This window comes from Lepidothrix coronata, unplaced genomic scaffold (genome assembly GCF_001604755.1).
Source record: "Lepidothrix coronata isolate B3197 unplaced genomic scaffold, Lepidothrix_coronata-1.0 Scaffold31, whole genome shotgun sequence".
Taxonomy (NCBI): domain Eukaryota; kingdom Metazoa; phylum Chordata; class Aves; order Passeriformes; family Pipridae; genus Lepidothrix; species Lepidothrix coronata.
The window spans coordinates 2,750,810-2,763,482 of NW_016690211.1; the positions used below are offsets into that span (position 1 = coordinate 2,750,810).

General features: G+C 37.9%; 1 protein-coding gene across 2 annotated transcripts in view; it reads right to left on the minus strand.

Annotated features, from left to right (window-relative positions):
* FGF10 (fibroblast growth factor 10) overlaps positions 1 to 12,673 on the minus strand; it is a 67,446-nt gene that overhangs the window by 30,278 nt on the left and 24,495 nt on the right. The window lies entirely within an intron of this gene.

Below are 12,673 nucleotides of genomic sequence, written 5' to 3' on the forward strand. Positions count from 1 at the left end.
TATATATATATATATATATATATATATATATATATATATATATATACAAACACATTGAGCATTTCACACGTAATTTAGAAATATATTCCTAAATTCTGAAGTACATTTAACTGGATGCAAAACCCGTGGTACATTTCCCATCAGAAGCCAAATTGCTGCATAGCTATTGAATTGTTCATACTCTGAAATTATACTGAGTATTTATAAAGTGAACTAGCTAGTAATTAATATTTCTGATACAGAAAATGATGTAGAAAAAGAACAGTTAAAGGATTCTACATGCAGGCAAAGCGATAGTGACTTCCTGTAAATACTTGTAATCCAAAGGCACAGGGTGGATTTGCTTCTCTTAAAATTTGATATATTTTGGCACAGGCATGAGACTTCTTCCCTTCTCATATTTCTACCCACAAGACAGATGTCAATGTTGTCTAATGAATAGACCTTGTCTAAGCTACTTCCCATCTGGAAGCAGGCCAAGCAAAAGCAGTTACAGGTAGAATAAGAGAATGACATCTTTCAGAAAATATTCCAAGCTTTTCACTAATTATCATCTTTTCAGCTTAGCTGTGTTTAGCCAACTTTCAGCAAACATCTATGAAAAACATGACTGATTTGGTTTTGGTGACATCAGATAACACGTATGTTTACACCTATATATCACTAAGATATATAGTATTAGTACCAATAATCTAGTTGATTAATATTAAGCTCATTAATGTACGTGTTTGCATCTCTCTCCACACCACAGAAATTAACTGCCAGATGTCCCAATGTACGGTTTTTCTGTATTTTATATGTAAGCAGGAACATTGTCAAGTGACGTAAAAGACAATAAATAATTAAAACTGAAATTGATGGACTATATTTCAGCGTGCACTTCAGCGCAGGGCTGAAGTGTATTCACACAGAATGCTAAAGAACTAACTGCAAATACACCACCAATGCACCATCAGAAAATATGTCTCTCCAAGAGACACTTCATTAATAAAGAAGAGACTGAAACATTTGGCTAGCTTTGCTGAAAAGGAATTGTTAAATGTGATTATGAAATGTAGTGTCTGACAATGAGGGCAATAAAATGGCTGGAATTTATAGATTTTCTTCCTGTGAGCCATAAGCAGAGCTGGCAAATACAGTGGTGACAGCACTTTTAGTAGAGATGTGTCAGCTATAGTTAAATTCCAAGTTTGCTCTCTGACTTCTCCACATAAAATACTTTCACTTTACAGCTTAGAAGTCTTGCCAACACTGCAAAAAATCTCCTTGGAAAAAGCCTCAGGTCCCTGAATAACAAAAATCAGAGTTTAGTGAATATTGCAGAATTAATAGATAATATAACACACAAAAACATTTGCAGTTCATCCTACAGTTTCCAAGGCAACATTATTTTGCCTTGTTTATTGCAGTAATATTCTATTTCTGTCAGTAGGGTGGGCATAGAAGATAAATGCACAGTGACTTTTAAGATTAGCCTAAATCTAAACAGTTCATTCTTGTGCTAAATCTGCTTCCACTAAAATAATGTATTATTTCTTTTAATACTGCATCCCTCTATCCCTTTAGGATATTAAGCCCCCTTGGTATCTACTGATTGTGCATTTGGCTCTTAGGTATGTCAAGAGATATTACTTTGATTGTAGTGGGGTGTACAAGTCTAAATGCACTGCTGAAACTAAAATCATAATATTAAAAGGAGTAGTGCACTAGCTAATAAAGTTAGGTGTCAAAGACTTGAGTATCAAAGCATGTGAATGAAACACCTTGCATTAGAGTTTTAGCAGAGAAAATAACTTCATTATGATTTATGCAACTTGTTCATGTCAATAAGTCATCCATTCAGAATTAAGAAGTGATTGGGATTTTGAAAGATAGTGGAATTTGTAACAGGAAAGAAATCAACTAAACTAAAAATAAGGTGTCAGCAGATGAGTTCTATTACTTTTTTTAAAAAAGACAATAATCGGAATCAGCCAGTTTAGTACACTAACGGCATACTCTTATTTTGCTTAATAAATTAGTTAAAATTAATGCAAAACATGTTTTGATAAATTTTTACACTTCCAACGTAATGTGCTTTTTATGCTTCCAACATAATGTCATTTAATGTAATTTAACTAACAAAACAATGTTAAATTGTGGGTTTTGAATTTTTTAGTTACATGCTGATTTCTTTCCAAATGTGGCTTGACAAAAGCCATATGTAAATGATTATCTTGCAAATAACTAATTCATCATCCACCATTTTCTAGCATAACCAAAAATGAAAAATTATGAATTAAAGTAACTGTTCATGAAGTCATATAACATGCATATACAAATCTGTAGATATTTTGTGGTTAGCAAGAGGAGTGTTAAACAGTACCAAGCACTGAGAATCAACAAAATTACTAAAACAACAAATGCAAAATGATTATTTTTATATTAAGCATTCCTGTTGAATGCTTTAAATCATGGTAATATAAAGCAACAGTAAAGCTGAGCTAGGTTACTTGTTGTGTGAAGCAACTGCATTGTATAGTTATTTCATAACCTGATAAATCTTAATTCCTGCTTAGTTTTTTGTTGAAAGTGCATTTCAATCTCCTGTATAGTACATATAAAAAAAATATAAATTCCAGCAAAAATTTTAAAGGGTCAGTTTTGACCCACTTTCTTCTGTATTGTTAGTCTCTTTCAGTGTAAAGAGTCATCTTGTCTCTTTTCTTTTCTGTAGAGTTATTCCTTTTTATGTTCCTGTTTAGATATATTAACAGGGAGATCTTAAATCCTCTTTCAGCCTCTCTTTTCCTTGGCTAAACAACCATTTTTTTCTCAGATTCCCTGGTAAAACTGGGTCTATCCACTGCAGAGCAATCCACAGCTTTATGTCTGCCTCAGTTCCCATTTCTATCTTTTTCTTGACTGGAATAATGCATTTTATTTCAAATGAGCTCTTAATGGCGCCAGAATGGAATGATAACTACTCCACCTCTACAGGAACTCTAATGCAGAACACTAGGGGTTTGTGTTTATATTTTTCATGGCTGCATGGCATTAGAAATTTTTATTCATGCTCTGACGAAACTGTATGCTGAAATCCTACAGATTAATTAATAGTTGTCTCTAACGAATATTCTTGTTGCTAGTCCATAATAGCTTATGGAGTAAATTTAAAGAAAGAGTACAGCTAAGAATTAAAATGTGGTTCATTTTAGATAAAAAAGCTGAAAAGACAGGAGACTGTTGTATCCCTATTTCTTAGAGTACCCCAGAAGATTCCCATTCTGTGTTTCTAAGTTTTAATAATCCATAAAAATTATTGTATGCTTGAATGGATGACAAAACATCAAACTTCTTGCTTTGCCTTAGAGATAAGCCTGCATCCTCCTGAAAAATGATCTTGGATAGCAATTTCAACATGACTTTGAACTCATCCTTGCCAGCATCTTAATCTGAACACAGCTTTATCTGAGAGGGCCCTACTGGACTAATGGCTGTCCTCAAAGATTTTGGTCTCTGACATCTGGAGGAACTGCAGAAAGCCTTGTGTGTATTAAGTTCAGATGAAGCATAATTACAAGATAAGAAGAACCGTTTTGTCTCTTTTTTTTTTCTGTCCGTATCATCCCCTACTTGCATGTGCATTCACCCTTTGAATTGCATGAAGACAGCAAGGTTGTAATTTCACTTCTATCTGCTGATAAACAAAGACAGAATGTGATTCTTTACAGTGCCCACTTGCTGGCATAAGACATTTTTTTTCCCTATAAGATGAATCTGAGAATTTTTTTCAGAAAAGCACCACTTGGTGAGCTGTTCAAAAGACATAAGGCCTTCGAGGCAGTTTTCAGTAAAAAAGTGGTATCGTGAGACTTCTGTCCTGTAACTGGCCACACCTGTCCATTACATATTCTTTACTTAGTGGAATCAAAAAAAGAAATGGGATGCTTTACCACTGGCTACTATCAGGGAAAAAAATAAAAATTTAAAACCCAGCAGTGTTGCAATCTACTTCCGATTCAGAAGGAATACTACTCTTAGTAATTCTGACATAATCTAAAAATCATAGTATAAAATTATTCTCTTCTTCAACATTCACTTAAAATGCATGGAAATGAATAGAAAATGACATAAAATTTAACATAGATTTTCCAAAAGGTCATAATGTCAGGGTAATCTGATAACTGTCTTTGATGAGTGGTTGGGGTTTTTTTTGGAGAAGGAAAATAAATGGGATCTCATCTATCTGGCTGGACTTCAGGAGAGTTGATGCATTTTCAGTGCTTTCAATACTAACTTGGACAACAAAGCAAATTAAATTTGGTCGTGAGACATTGAGAAATCTCAGACATATAAAGCTGTTGTAGTATATAGGAAGCATTTTATGAGATTGATGAGTGGTGCAAGGTAATTTGATCACTTAAAGACAATATACATTTACACAGCTGGGATGCTCTAAGAAACTGTACTTTAAACAAGCATTCTGCCAAGACAGCCACGTTAGAAGTTGATTTATCTGGAACTGATTTTAAAAATCCCATTTAAAAGTTAAGGTAAGGAATAGCTTTTGAAGACAAGAGGCTCAAAATCGAACAAAATAAAAATAAGCTCTATGAAAGATTTTTCCTTCTCCTCATCTCACAAAGAAGTACCTGCTTTTTAATATCACATTATCAGTGTATGGACAAACCTTACTCACCAAAATTAATGATTTACATAGGGGGACTGAAAGTCTTGTGTTGAAACTATTGTTACTCTCCAGTTGTGAACCGAAAGTGCAGTACAGTATTTTTGAGTAATCTAAGAAAAGGCATCTTGAATTTGACATTCATTAGGGACCAGATTTAAAGTTCACTGGAGTCAGTGGAAACGTTTCCATGAACTTCAGTCTGGATCCTTTAACGGCACATATCTCAGTGACATTCATTTCCTCACAACTCAAACTCAACTCTCAATTAGATATATATTACTTTATCACATTTGAAAATATACACACAAAACAGAAAATGTCTGTAAGATAAAACATAGCAAAATTATGTATTCATGTAGGTTGCTGATTATCTAGGTCTGTGCCAGATACAGTCAGCAGTTGCTTTTTATCAATCTACAATGAAGGACATATTTTTCTTGAAAACAAAAAAAAATATAATCACTTAATCAACAGCTCTCAGCAAACATATACAAGGGGACATTTTCTATTTGACCTCTAAAAGGGAAATGTTTGAATACCAAAACCAAAAATACTTCCCATTTTCAAAGACAAGCAAAAGCTTGTGTAACTCATCAAATATATGGATCAAGCCCTCATCTATTTGATATCAAAGCTGCTCTCTAGAATCAGTAGAGGATCCTCTTTTATACCACTATGAGGTCTTACTCTTGTTTATTAATATTATTTGAGTAGTTCAAAAAGTTTCTTGGATATGAGGTTGTTTGGACTTTGTGAGTGGGATTATATGTAAAGGCACTGGTGGTATATAACAGCCTAATGAAGTATCTGATTTCTGGAATTTCAGTGATTTAGTGACTTTCTAACGGGGATGCTTAGAGCTTCTGTCATTTGTTGAACATTGCTCAGTAGTCCTCAAAGAATTAATGTTTTTCTTCTTTATTTCTGTAACACGATATTAAGAGGCTACTTAAAAATACACACACACACACACACACAAAGACCTCAGCAATTTCAACAGAGATAAATAAACCTGAAGCCAAGGCATGCAAGAATCAGTCTCAAATTTTTCAGTTTGCACACTGGTAGGCTATAGTAACTGTTTAAAATAAAATGCCACTGTAAGAAAAAAAGTGAAGGTTTTCCTTGCTGCTGATGAAGTAATCTTTACTAAGATGTGCTATGTATAAGGACCACCCTTGGGAATGCCTCTTCTCTGACTATCAAGAGCACCATCTTTTTCAGTGGATTATTTTGTATGAGATAAAATCTGCATGACACTTTTAACACTTGAAGATTGTGAAAGGCAGTTAAAGTGTTGCTTTAGAAGTACCATTCTTCTTCAGAAATCAGTGGTTTACGCTCTAGTGAAATGTAAACTGGCCTTAATCCCAAAAAAGTCAATGGCAAAACTACAGCAAAATTGAAGAACAACATTATCAGGTCCTGCAATTCCAGCTGCTACTTCTTACTGTGGTGTAATACAACAAACAGATGCATAAAATTTGCTGAGGACAGGATATTGACATTGTCTGTGTCAGAAAACTAACTTTTGCCAACTTAGGAAATAAAATGAAAGCAGTATATTTTGTTACTCTATCACTGATAAGGCATTGCATCACAGTGTCATAGAAAGATAACTTTGATTTACATTGCAAAGAAAACATTTGCCTTAGATTTAAGAAAGAGTTCTCTAGTGCTTCCCACCAAAAAACCAATCAGAACTATGCTTATTGCTTTCTCTTTTAAGGTTTATTATGAAAATTTTCCTTCTAAATGACAGTCATTAACATGCATGAACTGCTGAACTTTCTGCTTCCCTTGCAGCCACTTGCAGTATTTAATATACTGCCACTAAATTACTCAAGCAGAGGGTCAAGGGCCTGTTCTATTGCATTTCAGTGCTCATTTTCCTTTGTTCAGTCAAACTCTTCAAGTTTTCATCAAAAACCAGCCTCCTCTTACTCCTTTCAACAAACTTCGCAAATGTGTCTGGGGCTCAGCTTGCTTCAGAGCATGTTGCAGTTGTTCTACTCAATCTTCTCTAAACTTATAAGTAGAGAAGGAATCCTTTTGTTCATAAGGCAGGAAAAAATGCCTCATTTTGTAAGGTTAAGGTCCTACAATTATTAAAACAAATTCTGAAATCCCCAGTCTGATGAGAGTTCATGGCGTCCTCTTAATGCTCCTGTCATACTTGCTGCTTCTAAAGACACAGGTGGAAGACTTCACTTGTAGTGAAAATATCTTTTTTAGTGCTTGTACAGCACCTCAAAAACTAGCCCTTTTGGTCCCAGAATCCAAATTATTCATACAAAGAAAATTGCCCCAAACCACTAAGCAACTAGAAACCATGAAAAACCAGCCAGACATCATTTAAGTGTACTTTCAAAAATATTCAGTACTTATTTTAATAAGAAGACTGAATCAGGATAATGGTACTATAGAGGAGAACCTATCTCATGTCTTTAGCTTACAAAACATACATAATTTAGGGAAATCTTTCTTTCAATTCCAGCAGTAGAAAATCAAATTCTTTTACAGGTTGTTTTCTTAGAAAGAAAGTTGCATGCACTAGGTGCATTATTACACGTTTTAGGTGGGAGTGTTGGCCTACTGGAAGGCAGGAAAGCTCTACAGAGGGATCTGGACTGCCTGGATGGACGGGCTGGGGCCAGTGGTATGAAGTTCAAAAAGGTAAAGTGCTGAGTCCTACACTTCTGCCGCACCAACCCCATGCAGCACTGCAGGCTGGGGGAACTGCCCAGAGGAAAGGTACCTGATCAACAGCAGCTGAACATGAGCCAGCAGTGTGTCCAGGTGGCCAAGAAGGCCAAGAGAATCCTGGCCTGTATCAGCAATAGTGCGGCCAGCAGGACTAGGGCAGTGACTGTCCCCCCCTGTACTGGGCACTGGTGAGGCCACACCTCAAATCCTGTGTTACGTTTTGTGCCTCCTACTCCAATGAGGGCACTGAAGTGCTACAGCCTGTCCAGAGAAGGGCCATGGAGTTGGTGAAGAGTCTAGGAAACATGTCCTATGAGGAACAGTTGAGAGAACTGGGGTAGTTTATCCTGGAGAAGAGGAAGCTCTGAGCGGACCTCATTGCTCTCTACAACTGCCTGAAAGGACATCGTGGCCAGGTGGGGTTGGTCACTTCTGCCATGTCTCAAGTGAAAGGGCCTTCCCTACAGCACAGGAACTAGCAATCCCCAGGAGCATGAAATCGGCCAAGGAAGGCAGGAGACCAACATGGATGAGCCGGGACCTGCAGGTCAAACTAGAGAAAGAAGCAAATGAACAGACAGTGGAAGCTGTGACAGGTGACCCAGGGAGAAGAGCATAGGGATGAAGTTTGCTTGTGTAGGGATGGGGTAAGGAAGGTCAAGGTAAAGCTGGAACTAAACCTGGCAAGGAACATAAAAAACAACAGGAATTTTGACCATAAAAGGAAGGTCAAAGAAGGTGTAGCCCCCCACCCCCAGCAATACTGGAAAACTGGTAACAACAGATGAGGAGAAGGTTGAGATACTCAACAACTTTTTTGCCTCAGTTTTCACTGGTAACCTCTCTTCTCACACCTCTAGTGGATGGACAGCAGGATGGGGGCTGGAAGAGCAAAGTATCTCCCACTGTAAGAGAAGATTAGGTTTGTAACCACCTGGGGCACCTAAATGTACATAAGTCTATGGGACTCAATGAGATGCCTCACAAAGTCCTCAGGGAATTGGCTGATGTAGCTGGCAAGCTGCTTTCCATGTTTGAAAAGTCATGGCAATAAGGTAAAGCCGCAGGTGACTGAAATGGGGAGAGATTGTCCCAATCTTTAAAAAGGGTAGAAAGGAGGACCCTGGGAACTACTGACCTGTCAGCCTCCCCTCTGTGCATGGGAAGATCATAGAACAGATCCTCCTGGAAACTGGTAAGGCACAGGGAGGACTGGGAGGTGATTTGAGACAGCCAGCATGGCTTCATCAAGGAAAAGTCCTGCCTGACCAACCCAAGGGTCTTCTATGATGGGGTGAATACATCACTGGCCAAGGGAAGGGCTACAGATGTCATGTATATGGGCTTCTTTAAGGGCTTTGACACAGTTCCCCACAACATCCTGCTCTCTAAACTGTAGAGAAGTGGATTTGATGAGTAGACTGGATAAGACAGTGGTTGGACAGTCCCATCTAGAGGGTAGTGGTCAGTGGCTCTGAGTGCCAATTATTTTGGCTCTGCCAAGGGCTCAGAGCCCTAATTATTTTGCCTCTGAGTCCCAATGGACATCACTGACAAGTGGTGACATCAGTGGCAATCTGTGAGGCTGGTGAGGCACTGCCATAGGCTTCCCAGAGAAGTTGTGGATGCTCCATCCCTAGAGGTGTTCAAGGCCAGGCTGGATGGGGCTCTGAGCAACCTGGTCTAGTGAAAGGTGTCCCTGCCCATGGCAGGGGGGTTGGAACTAGAAGATCTTTAAGGTCCCTTCCAACCCAAACCACTCTATAATTCTATGATAAGAGGAAATGGTGTTTAGTTGTGTGAGGGGAAGTTCAGATTAGATACCAGAGTTTCTTTTTTCACTGAAACAGCATTGGAATAAGTTGCCCAGGGAGGTGCTGGAGTCACCGTCTCTGAAAATGGTCAAGTGGCATCTGAATGTGGCATTTGGGGATATGGTTTAGGGGTGATTATCCTGGTGCTGGGTTGACAGTTGGACTTGACGATCTTGAAGGTCTCTTCCAACCTTTATAATTCCATGAGATACACCTCTCCTTCATTTAAATTTACAACTTTGGTTTTCTAATGGTTGGAAACACAGGGATATCTTACTTACATGAACCAAAATCAAATGAATTATGAATTGCAACCAATTGATTTGCTTTAATGTACCTTATTAAAAATGGTACTATCTACTTCCTTTTTTCCTTAGAGCGAGCTGAATGGCAACATCTGAATGGCAGTGTGTAGCACTTGCATCCAGAGTTCAGACATAAACCTCTTCTCCTATTTTGTTTGTACTTCTATCATGCTAGGCAGTAGCACTTGCGAAATAATAAAACACAGTGAGACGATAATGATCATGTAGTTTTAAGCACTCAGAGGAGAATAATACTTTGAAAACAGTCTTAAAATTAAAAACAAAAATTCAGACTTGAGCCAGATGATGCACATTGGCTTGCCAGTGTGAGTTTCTGCATGAACACCAATACCTCTAACAGCTTCTACATTTTATATGAAATCATCATACGATATTGTTAAAAAGTACTAGTTTAAAAAGAACTTTGGCCTGCAGGTATGAAACCTCCAATGAGCTCCATGAAATGAAGAAAAACTTTTAGCACAGCAATGCCTACAATTTACTTAGACCCCATGACTATGATGGGAGTGGGATAAGGGTACTCCATGCATCCCAACAAGGGAAGAGAAGGGAGTCACCTGCTATCTCAAGATTTTGGAATGGGCTGCAATCAAAGGTCACAGGGTGCATCAAATGCTTCTTGCATCCTAGGTCTCAAGAGAGGACAGGATATATGAACCATGCCTTCTTTATTCTTTTGTTCTGCCATCAGGATGTGATTACACTATTTCCTCAGAATAAGAGAATAAGAGATATTTGCCTGAAAGGCGTCTTCTAACTGAGCTAAGATCAGCCTGTAATGGACTGGAACCAAAAGACTGCTCAGCCCTTGAAGCATATTAACAGCAAAAGACAGGTATGCATCTCAAATTCCTGTATTCAGCTCACAAGTTTAACAGAGCAAGATATGTGACACTCAGTGTGGCCAATCTTTCTACAGTGGAAGACATTTTCGAACTGGTATTTATCAATTTCAGGATGACCCCGTTGCTCTCATACTTCTGTGCCATGAATTTCTGAGGAGTGCTGACTTCAGAGCTGACAAGAATGCCAAAAGCTGACTGCTCTCTGCTCCCCACTATGTACACAGAGCACTGCAGCACTCTCATCTGCAGGAGTCAGCCAGAGGACTCTGCTTTTGTTGGTTCTTTGCTTTCTGCCTGGCTGAGGTTTTCAACCCTCAGAGTCACCAATTTGCCTCCAGGCTGGAGTTCGTAATTAAAGTCTTGGTGCCAGGATTTCGTACATTCTATTCTGCCTCTAGTCAGGATGAGGAAACTTTCAAAATAATTATCCAAATTTCAAGACAAAAGTAACAAATCAGTATCCAAAGAGCTATAAGGTTCAGTATAGGCTATTTCCTCATACAGTTAATACAAACACCAGGCCTAAGTTTAGCAGTGATTAAGACTGAACACTCTGCAGAGCAAAAGAGAAATAAATCTGTATTGAGGAAAACTGCTGTGGTGGGAAAGCTGCCCTCTACACATTACAACCCACAAAGCCATATGAAGATTCCATGGAAAAATGTGTGACTGCTAGTGAGAGCCGGGTGGGAAACCATCTCTCTAGCCCAGGAAACATTTTAAGATTTCAAAACTGTTCCCATTCTGCACCATGGAGGTTGACCAAACCACTGTCACCACTGAAATCAGACAGGTGGGCATTTATGTCCAAAGTAAAATATGTTACAGAGCAAAATACATAGTAACAAGATAGGTTTCAAAATCTAGAGAGCTGAAAAAAAAATCTAAATTAAATATCAGATTTTTTCACCACTAGAGTCTGAGAACAAAATTTGAATAGGGGATACCTTATTGGAGCCCTTATAGCCTGGCAAAAACAACATTCAGGAGAATGAACAAAGCCCAGAAGAGCTACAGCAAACTTTCCCTTTCTCTTTTCAAATATAAACTCTTTAGAGCGATAGCATCTGGTCACTGGATCATTTCAGACTGAATATCACTGGGTGAATATAGAACACCATAACCCAGCTGGTGGCCTATGCCCTGCCGTCTTCTTTTCTGATGGCTCTGTAAGAAGAGCCACAACAAAACCCAACTGTCCTGATGTATGCTCTTGATCAAATCATAGATGTAATTCCCTTCCCAGGTAGAAGCAATGGTGATGTGAGGTCCTTCAATGCCTCCCTACTTTTCACTAACTCTAACCAAAAGTTTTTGTCATGGATTGTCAACTACATTAGTAGACTACCAATGAAGTATTCAATAATACATCTTAAAAAGGCCCTTGACAAACTCCATTTTGGATTACTTACAGAAAATCAAAATTTTTCCCTTCCACGAGAACAACATTCAGACTGCTATGAGAAATAAAAATTTTTGTAAGAGCTTTATAAGGCTTCTATCTGCGAGGGAAAAATTCCCGTGACATCTGTCATAAATCTATGATTTTTTTCATTGATATCAGATAGCCCCAAGATGTCTGGGAGCAGAGCAGGACATAAACTGAGAATGATGCAAACAGCAGGGATGTTAACAGGTGAATTTTCTGCATTTTAAACAGTTAAAGATGGAAAAAGCCTGAAATTTGGAAGACTACATAGAGAAAAAAGATGGCTTCACTCTACCACACTATTATTTCTGCCAATATACAAGACTATTTCTCATGCAGACATGTAAACTGATTATGTTATCCTGCTACATCATATTCAAAGCACTACAGGATTTCTATTGCTTCCTGTGGCTCCAGAACATTAATTAGCTTATGCTGCTACAGCTTTGAAAATCTGAAGTACAAATATTAAATATTACTCTGTTCAACAGGTTGATTAGTATTAAATTAAATTTCATAGCTTTGATATCTCATATAGTAGACATATAGTAGTCTGTTCTGTATTTCTTTGGGACACCTTGTACCAAGAAGAAAACAATACTTTTTCCACATCCTCATGATTTATATAAATAAAGAACAGTCTTCTCTAAGGATAAAAGACATTTTGGAACGTTGTGTTTGAAGCCAGAGCTGCAGCATCATGTCAACTAAATGTTCCTCCTGTATATATAGGAAAGGAGCCATCAAAGCTCTTTGATGAACTTGAGTGTCTGATGTATACAATGCAAATATTTTAGTAGCAGTGAAACACTGTCCAGCTGTTTCTTCTAAGCTTTCAATCCAGTTTAGCAGGAAGAAAAATTGGTCCTAGGCTGCTACAT